Source organism: Mus caroli, chromosome 14 (genome assembly GCF_900094665.2).
Source record: "Mus caroli chromosome 14, CAROLI_EIJ_v1.1, whole genome shotgun sequence".
Lineage (NCBI taxonomy): Eukaryota > Metazoa > Chordata > Mammalia > Rodentia > Muridae > Mus > Mus caroli.
The window spans coordinates 68,586,908-68,601,789 of record NC_034583.1 but is presented as its reverse complement, the minus strand read 5'-3'; the positions used below and the strand labels follow the sequence as shown (position 1 = coordinate 68,601,789).

The following is a 14,882-nucleotide window of genomic DNA, read 5'->3' as shown; positions in this document are numbered from 1 at the left end:
CTNNCTNNCTCTCTCTCTCTCTCTCTCTCTCTCTCTCTCTCTCTCTCTCTCTCTCTCTCTCTTTTTCTTTTTTAGTTTTCTTCTCCCTCTTGCCCCTTCCTCTGTTGCTACCTCAAGGTTTCTTTTTCTAATGATGACTCCTTCACTCCTTTGTCCTCCTTGGCCCCTTTGATTTGTCCGTTTCCTACTTCTCTCTTCCCTCCCTCCCTTCTGTGATCAAGGATGTCTGGGTTGTTAGTCCACACAGACACCTTGCCCAGAGGCCCATGAGAGCAGAAGTGCAGCCTGAACTGTGATAGGAGCTGTGTGCACTGCTGTGGGGTTTCATCTTTCCAGAGGAAGCATCTTTTTCTAACTCACACAAAAACCTTTTAGGGGCATCCTTGCTCCCTAAAACTCAGTTCTCAGGAGGAACAATCATTTTTAATTTTTTTCTTGTGTTTCTTCTGAAACTTTGTTGGAACCCCCTTTGCATACTGGGCAGTCTGGGCAGGCTAGAATCACACAGGCAACAATATCAGGAGCACACCATTTTAAAAAGGAGTGCTGTGGCATTCTATGGTTCTTGTTTCTGCTGATTGTTTCCTTCGCTCATGCCTCTTTTAAATAGGAGCGCTCACCTTTCAGCCATTGCTCTTAGATGTTTAACTCGAATGTTCTCAGTTGTCTTAAACAACTAAATTCCCCAAAGTTTGTTGATCCACTGGTAGCGAACACAATGTTTACCTAACAGTGGTGTTTGTCCAGTAATCTCTGTCTGGGAATACTGAAGGGAAAGAACTCTGCATCTGCCAGCTGTCTGACAGTCAGAGAATAATAGACTGGGATGTTCAAGTTCCAGAAATGCTTTTGAAATTGGGGAGCATTTCTGATTTTCCACTACATTGGTGGCACCTCACTTTTAGCATATAATATTATTATATAACATAGTATAATATATATTATGTTATATACTGTATTATATTATAAATTATATATTATGTGTTATATGTTATATATTATATTATATATTAATTTATTATGTGCCAAAAGTGAGTTGCCATATATGTATTTTTTTTAAAAGATGAACTTTAAGAGTATCAAATCCCTAAATAGATAGGTAAGTGAATAAGGCTATTCAGGGAATTCCACTTAGTATTAAAAGTAGCCATTGCATCATTCAAGATAAGCACTAACTGTTGGATATTCAGCTAACCCAGGTTGCAGATATGCCTGTGAGCTACAAGAAACAGGAACACTCCCAAGGATAACCAAGCCACAAAGCATGAAGATCACCAGGGAACCAGAGAAGCTGGAAAGCAGAACAGTACCAGGAAAAGAGGTCTGGTGATTGGAAGGTAGAAGGGATGGTTTGTCTCCTGCTTTAGCATCTTAGTAGCAGAGCCTCTGTCTGCCTCTCTGATTGCTTGGCTGACATATACTCTCCTCCCATTTCATACCTCTGCATGGTACCTGGTCATAGGGATCCTCTCAGTGTAGATAACTCTGGTGGTTTTTTCTGTGACTTTCAAGCAGGCTAAGACTGGATAGGCTGACTATGCCTAGCAGTGGCCTCTCACCAATGGCTGAGTCCTAGTGACATCAGTCCCAGAGTCCTTTCAATAGTCAGCTCCTCAGATTGGGACCAAAAGGAACAGGCATTTGAGACTTGCTAGAAGTGGTCAGAATCCATGATTTACCCTCTTTCTCTCTTTTAAATATCAAATTGGAGTTGTTAAGTGGAAGCCAGAGGTTAACTAACATTAGGCATCTTCCTCAATCAGTCTCTACCTTATGTTTTGAGATAGTCTCTCACTGAATCTTGAACTCAGCAATTTGTCTTGTGTGCCAGAAACCCTTCTGTCTCTGTACCACTGGGATTATAGGTATGTAGTGCAGTGCCCCGCTTTTGGTCTGTCGGTGCTAGGCATTGAACTCAGGTCTTCAGACTTGCACAGCAAGCACTTTTCCTAGCCCAGGGAATAAGGGCTCTATGCTACAAATATGTCATGACTCCGAAACACATGACAGAAAAGGGAAGGGACCAGATGGGCTAGTGAGAGGGCATGTCAACATGGCACTCACCCAGTTCCTGGGTGCTGGACTCAGCTGTGTTTCTTTCAGTGTCATTGACTCGTTGAGAAGTCATTAGAGATTGTTGAAAAGTAGCAAATAATGTGTCACACTGAGTGATTTTTGTTTTTATTTAAATCAAAGTTTTTGATGTCTTAGAGAAAATGTCAAGGAAACAGCCAGTAGAGATGGGCTGAAATCCCTTGATGCTATGAAAGAAGAACCCTGTAAAACTGTGCAGTCCTGGTGGGCTGTCTGATAATTGCAGAGACATGGAAGAGATAATAACTAAGGCTGTCAAATGTGAGATTTGATGAGGATCGTCACCCTCTCTGTAGGATTGTGTCACAGTTACCAAGTGCCTCACACCTGTGCTGGGTGCCATCGGCTCCATGGTGAGCTCCTTTCTACACGCTTACACAGTTTCAAAGACAGTGACCAGAAGGGAAGGCTTGACCTTTCTCCCGCCTACCCACAGCTGGCATATTCTCTGCCAACATGAAGAACCAACGAGTTGAATCTGTTTTGAGCATGTCACCATGAGTTCAGATTCTGATTCCCTTGTGGGAACTTGGCAGCCAGCCCTAGTGTCCTGCCTGAGTATTGGCAGGAGTAGAGGAGCAAGCAGAGGATATCCAGGTCACTGTCCTTGTCTCCCTTGATCTGTCCCTTTAAGCAAGGACTCTGTCACTGATGTCATCAATCTTGCACATTTCATAAACTGTAAATTCATTTTAAAATCTGCTGCTGAGCCGCCAGCTGTCTCCATGTTTGTCAGTCTGCTGTTAGGACTGTGCCACTGTACAGTGAGGCTGTCTTTCTCTAATGACTTCTTGATCTGATGGCGAATACATTGAATGTGGCGACAAGAGCCACCGGCATTTACACTCACTAGTCTGGCGTCAGAGTCTGGAATTGAAATCTTGTTTTTGACCTAGGGTGATGATATTGATGGTTTCTATATTTTGCTCTGCTTGATTTATAGAGTCTGAAATTACAGAACGTTCCGACATCCTGATTTATTACATAGTAGGTCGGAAGAGGGCAGGGCAGCTCTTTAAAACTATTTAAGTGTTGCTGATGAGTAAATTGAGGCACAGAATAAGTGCTGAAGGTCAGATAGCAGAGAGTAGTGATAAAAGGACTTATAGAGCCACGGTGTCTCTCTTCAGGGACCGAGTCATCTTTATCCTTTTTTTGGGGGGGTGGAGGCAGGGTCTCTTAAATCTCAGGCTGCCCTTGAACTTGCTATGTAGCTAAGAATGACGTTGGGTTCCTTATATTCTTGCCTCTACCTTCTGAGAGCTGGAATTGCTGGTATGTGGCACCGTGCCAAGCTTGTGGGGACCCAATCCAAGACTCTGTCCAGGGGACTGAACCCAAGACTCTGTCCATGCTGGGAGAGCACTTAACTGAGTTATATTGCTAACCCTCAAATATCTTTTTATATCTTGTAATCATTCTACAAGCTGTCTACACACAAGGCCCTTTCTCTCCAAAGGCTAGAGGCATAGCAGAAGGAACCATAGCCAGCTCTGAGCTGAGTCAAAAGAAGAGACTGTCTCTTGGACCCCATGCCAGATTCTAATACAAAACATCTTCCAGTGTGGACCTCTTCCAACTATTAGGAGGGAGACAAGGTAAAACCAAAAGCTTCAATCACACAAAACCTCTGCAAGTAAGCCAGGGATGCAGACATCACCCCAAAGAAACCATAGGCAACACAAATGACTTCTTCACAAAGGAAGCCATCACCATGTGCTTGTATCTGGATGCAGCTATTTGTAAGAATTCAAATCATGCTTTCTTGTGTCAGTGAATACCCTGAACACCATTTTAGATGGTAGGTGGTAGACGGGTAGTCTGGGTAGAAAGGAAACATGGAGATCCCCCCCCCTAAAGAGTTTGCTCTAATTTGCAGGTAGATAGTGTCCAGAGTCAGGCTATCCCAGCCTCTATCATTCACCCCTTTCTTCCTTGGAGGAATGAGCTCATCTGTAAGGTTTTTCTCATTCTCTGTTTAAGTATTTTAAAAGAGTTTATTCAGCCTTAAAAAAAGAAGATTGGACAAAGTAGATCACCCTCCATAATGCAAATGGGCCACCATACAATCTGTTGAAGGGCTCCAGAACAAAGTGACATTTCCCAAAGGACATGCAATTTGACTTCAGGATCAACACATCAGTTCTAGCTTGCTCTTCTTCCTTGATTCCCCAAGGGCAGCATCAACTCTTCCTCGAATTTCCAGCCTGCTGATCTGTCCCACAAATTCCAGTCTTGCCAGCCCTGATAATGCCATGAGCCATACTTTAGAATGTCTGTCAATTTTTTATCATCTATATAATAGTATTCAGACATCTCCAATTGTTCTTTTCCCCCAGGGAACCCTGACTCATACATTTGTTAATTGTAAATATTATCTTCTCTCCAGAGGATTGGAAGGTAATTAGAGAATTTTAAAGCTATCCCAGCCCTAGATCTTATTGGCTATGTGGTCTTTCTTCTTCCTTTCATATGTATGTGGTGTGCATGCATGTGTATACGCAGATATGAATCTAAGCATGTGCCTATTTACATGTGTGAGGTTGATTTCAGGAATTTTCTTTGATAGCTCTTTCATCTCCTTTGAGGCTGGGTCTCTCAGTTACACCCAGGGTTTGCTGAGGCAGCTAGTTTTCCTAACCCATGTCTCCATCTTCATCTTTGGAGGTTAGAGTTACAGATGAGCCACCACACCTACCCAATGTTTATGTGGGGTCTGGGAATCTAACCATTTAACAAGCACTCTAAACGTGGAACCATCATTGTCGTCTTAGTGTGTTATCTAGAACAAGTTTCCATATGTCTTTATTTACTTAACTGTTAAATAGGAATAAAGGGAACCTTTGAGTTGTTACCTAAGTAAGGGTATGCTTAACAGAGTAAACAACATGGGTTGTTTGTTTGTTTGTTTGTTTGTTTGTCTAAGGCAAGCCCTAATGTCAACCAAGGTAGTCTGCAACTCCTATACCCTCCTACCTATACATCCTAAGTGCTAGAATTATAGGCAGGTGCCATTATGTCTGGCTTAACATTATGCTATTAAGTGTAGACTATTGACTTGTGATTTTTATATGATACTACAGTGTGTGTGTGTGTGTGTGTGTGTGTGTGTGTGTGTGNGTGTGTGTGTGTGTGTGTGTGTGTGTGTGTGTGTGTGTGTGTGTGTGTGTGTGCTGTTGTTTGAGGAGAGAAGTTGGTGGGAAACTGGAAAGCCCTTGCTTGACAATGTTCCAAAGTCACTAGTTTTTCTGAAGAATTATGGGATGGAGATGAAGAGAAACACATGGGTTCTAACAGTAGCCAAACTCACCTTCAAGTCCTTCTTCTGTCATTGAGAATATCAACTACACTCCAGTATTGTGGATAACCCTGGGGCTAATTATATCTGATATTAATTCTATTCTCCTGTGAGTGGTTGCAAACAAGGACTGAGTCAGCACTCAGGTGATTTCCTGTAAACCTGCTCACCACCTTAATTTGTAAAGTAAAGGAGAGCTGATGATTGGGCAGATAAAAGGGAAGGTGGAGCAGAAGGTAGGGAGAGAGAAGAAGAAGAAGAAGAAAATGGAAGACAGAGAGGACACAGAGGAGGAGGAAGAAGAAAAGCTGAGCAGAGAAGCACATGGCCTGGAGAAACCGCAAGTTCTAAGGGGTCTCATAGATGGAGAAGATGGTAGTGTAGTGGCAGATCTGCCCAATCTAGGCACACAGCATGTAATCATATTAACTGATTCGTGTTTTCATTGCCGGGGCATTTGGGAGGAGATTAACTGCAACACTCCAGGGCAGGCCACATGCCCAGCAATGGTTGGCCAGCACAAAACGGATTTCATGGTTGTTTTTTATGTGAGTTTTGTTTTGCTTTGAGAGAGAGAGAGAGACAGACAGACAGACAGACAGACAGACTATGATGCTGGGTAGAAGGGAGATGGGAGGATCTAGGAGGAATTGGAGGAGGGAAAATAATGGTTGATATATATTGTATAAATTTTTAAAGTAAAGTATTTTTAAAATTTCTTATTCTCATTGGGTGGTGGTAGCATGTGCCTTTGATTCAGCCCTTAGGAGGCAGAGGCAGGTGGATCTTTGTGAGGTGAATCTTTTTCAAGGCCAGCTTGGTGTACAGAGTAAGTTCCAGGACAGACAAGGCTACACAAAGAAATCTTGTCTCAGAAAAAAAAATCTTGTTTTCATCTTACCACGATATGACTTAAAAACAGTGATGTTATTTCTGGACTTTCAAACATCTTAATACACTTAGTCCACTTCTAGTTCTGGAAGGCTGGGAGTCTGGGGAAGCAGGCAGAGACTTCAGTCTGAAGAGAGAAGATCTGGAGGAGACATCCCAAGGTGTGCTACAGGAATCAATCACAACGAGAAAATGACTTTGAATGAGCCCAATGTCACATGACTGGAGATTCTTGCTTAATTTGATACTAAATTGGTTCCAAGTTCTCCAGAGTAATGGTTCTACAATCTTGGGAGAATGTACTCATGGTTGGAAGCTTAATGGAAACCTCTAGAAGCTAGTGAGCAGGACAACAAAAAGGTGGTGGTCTAGGAAGGGTGAAAAAGTATATTTTCTTTTTTTTTAATATATATTTTTTTATTACATATTTTCCTCAATTACATTTCCAATGCTATCTCAAAAGTCCCCCATACCCTCCCCCCCAACTCCCCTACCCACCCATTCCCACTTTTTGGCCCTGGCATTCCCCTATACTGGGGCATATAAAGTTTGCAAGTCCAATGGGCCTCTCTTTCCAGTGATGGCCGACTAGGCCATCTTTTTATACATATGCAGCTAGAGTCAAGAGCTCCGGGGTACTAGTTAGTTCATAATGTTGTTGCACCTACAGGGTTGCAGATCTCTTTAGCTCCTTGGATACTTTCTCTAGCTCCTCCATTGAAAAGGATATTTTCTAAAAGAAAGCTTTAATGCAAACAATAACAGAGGAAATCCCAAATGTACACTGAGATGGGGGCTTGGAAGCTGGGTACTGACAGATGTGAATTGGTAGAAATGGCCATGGGACTGATTTTGAACAAGATTGAGATTTGGGGGATGGCTTTCTAATACCCCTGGACACTAATTCTGAGCTAGTGGAGACTGTGTTGACCTCCTTCAGATATTTAGTACTATATGAGGGCCATTTTTGGATGGTCATGATGGAGGTAGGGAATAGCATCATCATCTGGTGGATAACTGGAGCTCCTGAGCATCCTCTAGTGTGAGTGACTGCATCTTAGCAATGGGCACAGCTCAGAATGCCAATGATGCTGAATTAGACACTCTGGAGCCATGCTGCACTTGGAAAGGGTGAGTAGTCAAGTATTCATGGAATTTGGTGATGTCCCTAGAAACACTGGAGCCACATCATTTTTTATTGTAGGAGCACAAAGGTATTTAAGATGTTTTCTCCAAGGGAGTGATCTTCTTGAATGTGGAGCTACGGCTTGAAAGCCATTCTGAAACTGGTCCATCTCAGTGCCTTACCACGATGAGATACAAAGTTGTGGGGCTACTATGACAGGGAATAGCTTCCCTAACAAAGTACCTTTGTCCCTTCTCTCCTGCTGGTGCTTTCTCCTGTGGCCTCTATGGCTCTGTGTTTCATCTCCCTAGTTCAAACGAAGCTGAGGGCTGTGGCTTCCCCATTTCTGGGGCCTCCCATCATCCCTGACAAAGGAAAGGCCCTTAAGAAAGAAATGTTTCATAGAGGAAAGCCGTCACCTAGCTTAATGTAGCCCAACAGGCTGACAATCGGAAAGAAAAATAGGACGGGAGGAAGCAAACTATTTCTGTGATGAGTGTTCCAAAATTAGACTGTAAGGGCCTGTGTTATATTTCCTCAGAATATTAATACACCCATACCGGAATACATCACTGAGATTTCACTGGAAAATTAGGAAAGAACAAGGGGAAGAGAATCTTGAAAGTATTAAGCAATTGGAATATTTTTTAAATGACCAGATTTATGACAAGGGAATAAGTTTTATGTCATTATTATTATGGTTGATGGGAAAGCCTTGGGGGATTCCTGTGTCCCAAAGCTGTCCCTAAAATATTTTCCTGCTTCTCTGAACTTCAGGGAGAATGGCATTCCTAATCCACTGTTGAATGATGCTTCAACCACCTTGAGATCTAGCTGGTGGACAAGCCAGAACCACAGCTGGTTTTCAACCACCAGACACACACACACACACTCACTCTCTCACTCTCTCTCTCTCTCTCTGACTGAACTGCTGCTCATCATGTATCTGGCCTTCCACTCCATCGGGGAGGGAGATAGTAGACTTGGAAGCAGGCAGATGCATTCCAGCATTGCTGCTCCTCTTCTGTGGGCTTGTGTAACTTTTCTGCCTCTTGGTGTTCTCATCTGGAACTCAAGGCAATAATTACTGTGAGTGTTTTCTTTATCTGTGCTACGAAGGCTTCCAGGTCTCTCTCAGCTCCTTTCTTATTGTTATGCAGTCATTACATGTTTTTATAATTTAGACTGGTGTTTTTCAGACCGTGATGTAAGGAACACTTGTTCCTAAGATGTCTTCATAATTTTCTATAATTAATGTGTTTTATGTGCAAATAAGTACAGAAGACACCAATTAAATCCAGGTAAAGAAGTCCAGAGCTTGCAACATGTTAACGTGTCCTATGCTTACTAGGAGTATTATGTTTATTTGTATGATCAAAGAACTTTAAATACATACTCGCACACGCACATATACAATCACTTGATAGTATCTATTACCACTAGTTTCCACAGAACATAATTTGAGGATTGTCTTAGTTAGGATTTCTGTTGTAATGAAGAGACCACAGCAACTTGAAAACATTCAATTGAGGCTGGCTTACAGTTGCAGAAAATTTAGTCCATTATCATGGCAAGAAGCGCGGTGGCATGTAGTTAGACATAGTGCTGAGAGATCTACATGATGATCTGAAGGCAGCAGGAAGTAAACTGACTTACTTCCTAGATCATGGCCACACCTATGTCAACAAGGTCACACCTCTTCCAACAAAGCCACGCCTCCTCCAACAAAGCCATGCCACCTAATAGTGTCACTCCTTATGAGCCTACAGGTGCCATTTTATTCAAGCTAGCAAAAGGATTTTAGTATGTTGATGATATTTGCAGACTTACACCTAGTTTCTAGGATCATATACCAGACTTTCAGTGAGGATAAAGCTGGCCTTGGCTTGCAAAGTCCTCTGTCTTGAGGTTTAGCTCTTGATTCTCTTTACAGTCATGACTCTCAGTTATTATATTCTATTGCTCCTTCATAATGATCATGAGTGGATGATGCAGGAGCTGGCCTGCTGGAACACACATGGAAGACAGTGGAATTATTACAGCTAAGCCTGGCCCGTGCCAACCACCATCAAAGTACCACTAGAAATACGAGTCTCAGCCAGTGACCAGTTGGCCTAAAATACATGCAGGGGAGGCCGGAAGGATCAAAAGTATCCCCAAATTAATCACCCACTTCTGAGTTCAGGAGACATGTAAATTAAAATGGTTACAAGCCACTGATTTTTAGATGTCTTGGGTTTTATAGCATTATGTATAGCAATAGAAATCTGATAAGAAACTAGAATGGAAACTGATACAGAAGCTGAGTGCCTCCCAACTATTCACGTTAGTGATTGATGGAAAAATATATTACCCTCTCCTTCTAAAACACTTAAAGACACTCCTCCTCCTAAGACACACCCTCTTTAAAAGGCCTGTCTAGCCAGGAAGTGGTGGCGCACGCCTTTAATCCTAGCACTTGGGAGGCAGAGGCAGGTGGATTTCTGAGTTCGAGGCCAGCCTGGTCTACAGAGTGAGTTCCAGGACAGTCAGGGCTACACAGAGAAACCCTGTCTCAAAAAAACAAAAAACAAAAAAACAAAAAACAAAAACAAAAACAAAAACAAAATGGCTTCTCTAATCATAGCAGTAGGCTCAAGGGCTAGGATCCCAGGTAATATGGCTTCTAAGATGTACCATTTTGATTGGGGGGGGGGGAATCTATTTAGCACACACACACACCCCATATACAATAGGTAATAAAGGACAGAGTAGCTGTAAACAATCTTATTCAGAAAGGAAGAGTCAGGGCTGAGGCATGGCTCAATGGGTAGAGCACGTACTGAACAACTGTGAAGACCAGAGGTTAGATGCCCAGAAGCCAAGTAAAGGCTGGACGGGCATGGTGGCCTGCCTATAATCCCAGAAGATAGCAGTCAGACACGGTTTTGGTGATCCCTGGAGCAAGCTGGCTTACTAGACTAACAGAAATGATGAACCCCAGATTTGGTGAGGATCCTTGCTTCATTACATATGCTGGGGAGAAATGAGAAGGCTATCTTGCGTCAATCTCAGGCCACCACACACTTGCTACATATGTAATCACATTTGAGGATATCATACATACAACACACACCATACATGCATACATAATATATACACACATATATACATATCCATATACATATCCATATACATATACACAGGAAAAAAAGCCAAGTGTTATGGCCCATGTCTGTAATTTCAGCACTTGGGGCCAGAGGTAAGGAAACTGGGCATTTGAGGACAGCCTGAGATACATAGTATCCTTGTCTTAAAAAATAAAATGTCAGAAACTGCTATTTCAGAAGAGAGAAAGGGCCCTTGGTTAGGCCTCTGTTTGCTCCCTGAAATTGATTTCCAGGCCACTGTTTTCTAACTTTAGGCCCTACCATCTGGAATGTTTTCACTTCAATATCCTCATTGGCCATTTGCATGTGTGTTGTTGTTGTTGTTAAAGTTAGAATATGAAGTAATTCGTATACTACTTTTGTACATATATTACCACACCTATTATTTGTTCTGATTCATCCTCTTCCCACTCCACTCTCCTGTTCCCCCGGCCAGCATTTGCTGGTCCCACCGTCTCCTTTCTGCTTTCATTCTGTATTCCATTATCCTCTCTTCCCACTCCTCCCACACAAGATCACTTCCTCCTCATGGTCCCCTTTCTAAACTCATTGTCCCTCCTACAAATTTTAAATCTGTATCCTATGTATGAGAAAAAATACACAGAGAAAATATGTCTGCCTTTCGTATTTGGCTTAACTTAGTGACTTCCTTTCTCACTGTTTTTCTGAACATGTCGTGATTTCATTTTCCTTTAAGATGAAGAAAAAAATCCCCTGTGTATATGTACCACAGTTTTGTTGCCTATCCAGGCATTGATAGATGCCTAGATTGGTTTTCATTTCCTGGGTTTTGTGTAGTAATAAACACGGGCATGCTAAGATCCCCATGATATGATGATATGTTTACTTGAGGGTCCTTAGGTAGGAGGGGTATTGCTGGATTTTATTTTTGATAAATCGCTATACTAATTTTCATAGTGGCTGTACATCATAAGTATGTTATGCCAGACACATAGATGAGCACATTTGTGTCTTTCAACAGTGTCATAATTCATAAAATAACAAATACATTCACAGAGTTTAGAGTCTTCCATGACAGCACTTTGCCAAATAACCATACCTACCTAGGCAACCTGAGTAAGGAGAACGCAGGCCCCATTGATTCCAACGTCGATGACTAAGATTAGCTCTCATAACATATATTCAACAGCACACATTGAACATGTCTCTCCGATTTACAGAATAAATATGAGTTAAAGAGGTTATAGCAGGGCTCAGAAGTGAGCTGAGAATGAGTCTGTACTGATAATGAACCAGACCGGTGTTGAGAGGGAGCTACTGCTGAAGTCACAATGTGAGCATCTGTAAAGTGGATTGAGATCCAAGAGGAGGAAATGGAGGGCTCAGGTTCAAGTCTGGATGGGTAAAGAGAGATGGGTAGGGAGTTGACTAAGATTCATCTACAGAGAGACCAAGCTGAGCTAGCTGTGGGCACAGTCAAGAGTCTGCCTCTTGCCAGTCCTTGGCACACGTACACCAGGTATCAAACAAGAAAACTAATGTGGAACAATGTTATCCCAGAGGTAAGTGTCATTATCTTATGGGGTCCTTTTCTTGGTCTGGTTTGTCTGAAATACTCTTAGGCATGGTTTCCCTGACATGATTTTAATATACCCATGTATCCCCTATAGGCTCAATTCACCCTGAGAAGTTTATACAACACCTTCCATACTTATGAATAACTCATTTGTCAATCTCTGAAGGTGTCTGAGAGGTGGCATAGTTTGTGAGTCCACCTAGTCATCTTTTTTTCTCAAAATGGAGTCAAAGGCTGCTAATAAAATGAAGCCTGCAAACCTTTGTTTCACACACTCTGGGGACATTTAGAACAAGGCACAGCTGGATCTCAACCCTGAATCAGTGTACACTCCCCAGCAGCAGCACATAAGGGTTCCTCTTTTCCCATATCTTGACCCCCATACCTGCACGTCATTATAGAGCATCTTAGAGACAGACACTTGATTGGTTTCCTGTTCTAGCTGTAGTCTACTTTTGGTATCTCTTGTTGGCAGGAGACACTAGAGCTGAGAAATTCTTACTTTTCTAAGTAGTCTGACCCCTCAATAGTACCTCCACATTTTCTTATGCCCTGGGTGGTTATTTTTATAACCATTCTTTCCTCCTACTAGAACCCTATAAACATATGGCTGGCAAAAACAGATACTTACAACATTCTGCCTGGAGGAGCTATTGCTCACATCTCAACATCCACGAGTATTATTTCCTACTTAATTTAAAAAAAAAGCCACACCGTTGTACTTGACCTGATAAATCAGTTGTTGTGGTAGTTAACCACTCTGCCTTCCCAGCCACCTGCCAGAGCCCTCTGGATTCATGAATGAAACACACATATGCACATCAGTTAATTTTGTTATGTCATGACTAGCTTAATGGCTGGGCACTTCTAAACCTTCCCCTGCTAGCTAACACTCCTCTCCGATACTCCTGAGTTAACATCTTTTAAAATCTAGATTTCATCTCTGCTACCCTAGGCACAATAGGGAACGGCCACCAGAGACACTTACCTGAATTCTTACAAGGCTGGTCCATCCTATGCCCCTCTCATAGTGATTCTGCTTCTTCCTCCCTCTCCAAAGCCTGGGAATCCTAAAAGTCCCACCTCTGTCTGTCCTCCTCAGCCATTGGCTGCTGGCATCTTTATCTACCAATTGGAGCCATCTGGGGGCAGAGTCTCTCACTGTCTTAAAAGTGCAGACACTCATATAAGCAGTTTGGGTGGCCAAAATTAACATTATAACACAAGCAGCATTAGGCCAAACTCACTTCAATCAGTGATCCAGTTTAATGAATGCTCATGGAGGAAGGTCCTATGGAAAAAGAAAACATATGGGAATCAAAAGGTTTATAAGAATAAAGAAGTAGCTGAGGACTCTAATTGAGTCCTGAACACTCAAGTCTGATGACTATGAAAAGGTACTGACCAGTATCTCTTCACCTTCTCCCCTATATCTCTTTAGGTTTTAGATGTCTTTATAAGGTAAAATATGCGGTTGCCTTTCTATAAATTGGCATGAATCAAAGAAGCATGTGACAGATTTTTCTCTTACCAATTTTCCCACCAAAACAGAAGGCCCTCTATTTGAGATGGAGACCTGTCTGAGTTAGGGTTTCTGTTGCCGATATGAAACACCATGAGCAAAACACAAGTTGGGGAAGAAAGGGTTTATTTGGCTTACATGTACACATTGGAGTCTATCAGTGAAGGAAGCCAGGACAGGAACTCTGACAGGGTAGGGACCTGGAGGCAGGAGCCGATGCAGAGGTCATGAAGGGCTGTTGCTTACTGGTTTATTCTCCATGGCTTGCCCAGCCTAATTTCTTATAGAACCCAGGCAAACCACCCAAGAGGTAACACCATCTGCAATAGGCTGTCCCCTCCCCCCATTAATTACCAATTAAGAAATGCTCTACAGTAGTGATTCTCAACCTTCCTAATGCTAAGACCTTTATTAATTAATTTAATAAGTTCCTCATATTGTGGTGACCCTAAACCATAAATTTTTTAATGCTGCTTCATAACTGTAATTTTGCTACTGTTAAGCATCACAATGCAAATATGGGTGTTTTCTGATGGTCTGACGTGACCCCCGTGAAAAGGGTCACAATGCACAGGTTCAGAGCCACTTTTCTACCAGCTGGCCCACAGCCCAATCGTCGTATGGAGGCGTTTTCTTAGTTGAGATTTCCTCCTCTTGGAGGATGATAGTTTGTGTCAAGTTGACATAAATCTAGCCAGCACAAGGACCAAGAAAATATCTAACCCTATTGTCTCAAATATGAGATGCTCTATTTTCTTGCAAATACTATATGTTTGAGAAAGCACACCACGTTTCCCTTTGCCAAGATTCTCTTCCAAGATGCCTGGTTTGAATTAGAAACATGACCAATTTCTCATGTGTTTCTTATGTCCCTGAAACCTCCCAGTAAGGCTTGTGGGAATCTGGACTATTTGAGAAATTAGCATTCTTATTTCAAACACACCTCAAAGTTCTTGGGACTGATAGAGTTTCCTATTACTTTTATTTAAGCATCTGTTGGTACACAGATCTGGAGGCAGATTTTCTAATACGTGTTGGCAGGGGCCAGGGAGGGGAAAATCTTGTCAAGTAGTAACCAGTGAGGCCAGGAGAGAGACCCCCATCCCTGATGACATAGGAAGACCCAGTGAAAAGAAAACATTTTAACATGACTATGGGTGGGATTGGTGTCATTCCATTTCAAGGAGAAAATCTCAGGGACTTAATCAAGTCCCCGTCTTCAGATGGAGAGGGCTATTCTAGAAGGGTGCGCATGGCCTTGATAG

The 14,882-nt window shown here is 42.3% G+C and overlaps 1 long non-coding RNA gene across 2 annotated transcripts in view; it reads right to left on the bottom strand.

The window, feature by feature from the left end:
- Positions 1 to 13,160, bottom strand: part of LOC115029247 — a 28,153-nt gene extending 14,993 nt beyond the window's left edge. Inside the window, exons 1-3 of one of the 2 annotated variants that reach the window (XR_003834819.1) lie at positions 13,084 to 13,160; positions 6,294 to 6,449; positions 4,122 to 4,338 (exon numbers count right to left, since the gene is read on the bottom strand). This is a non-coding gene — a long non-coding RNA (uncharacterized LOC115029247). Of the gene's footprint in view, positions 1 to 4,121; positions 4,339 to 6,293; positions 6,450 to 13,083 lie in introns of those variants that run through there. The other variant, XR_003834818.1, reaches the window with a different exon arrangement.
- Positions 13,161 to 14,882: the final 1,722 nt, after the last annotated feature.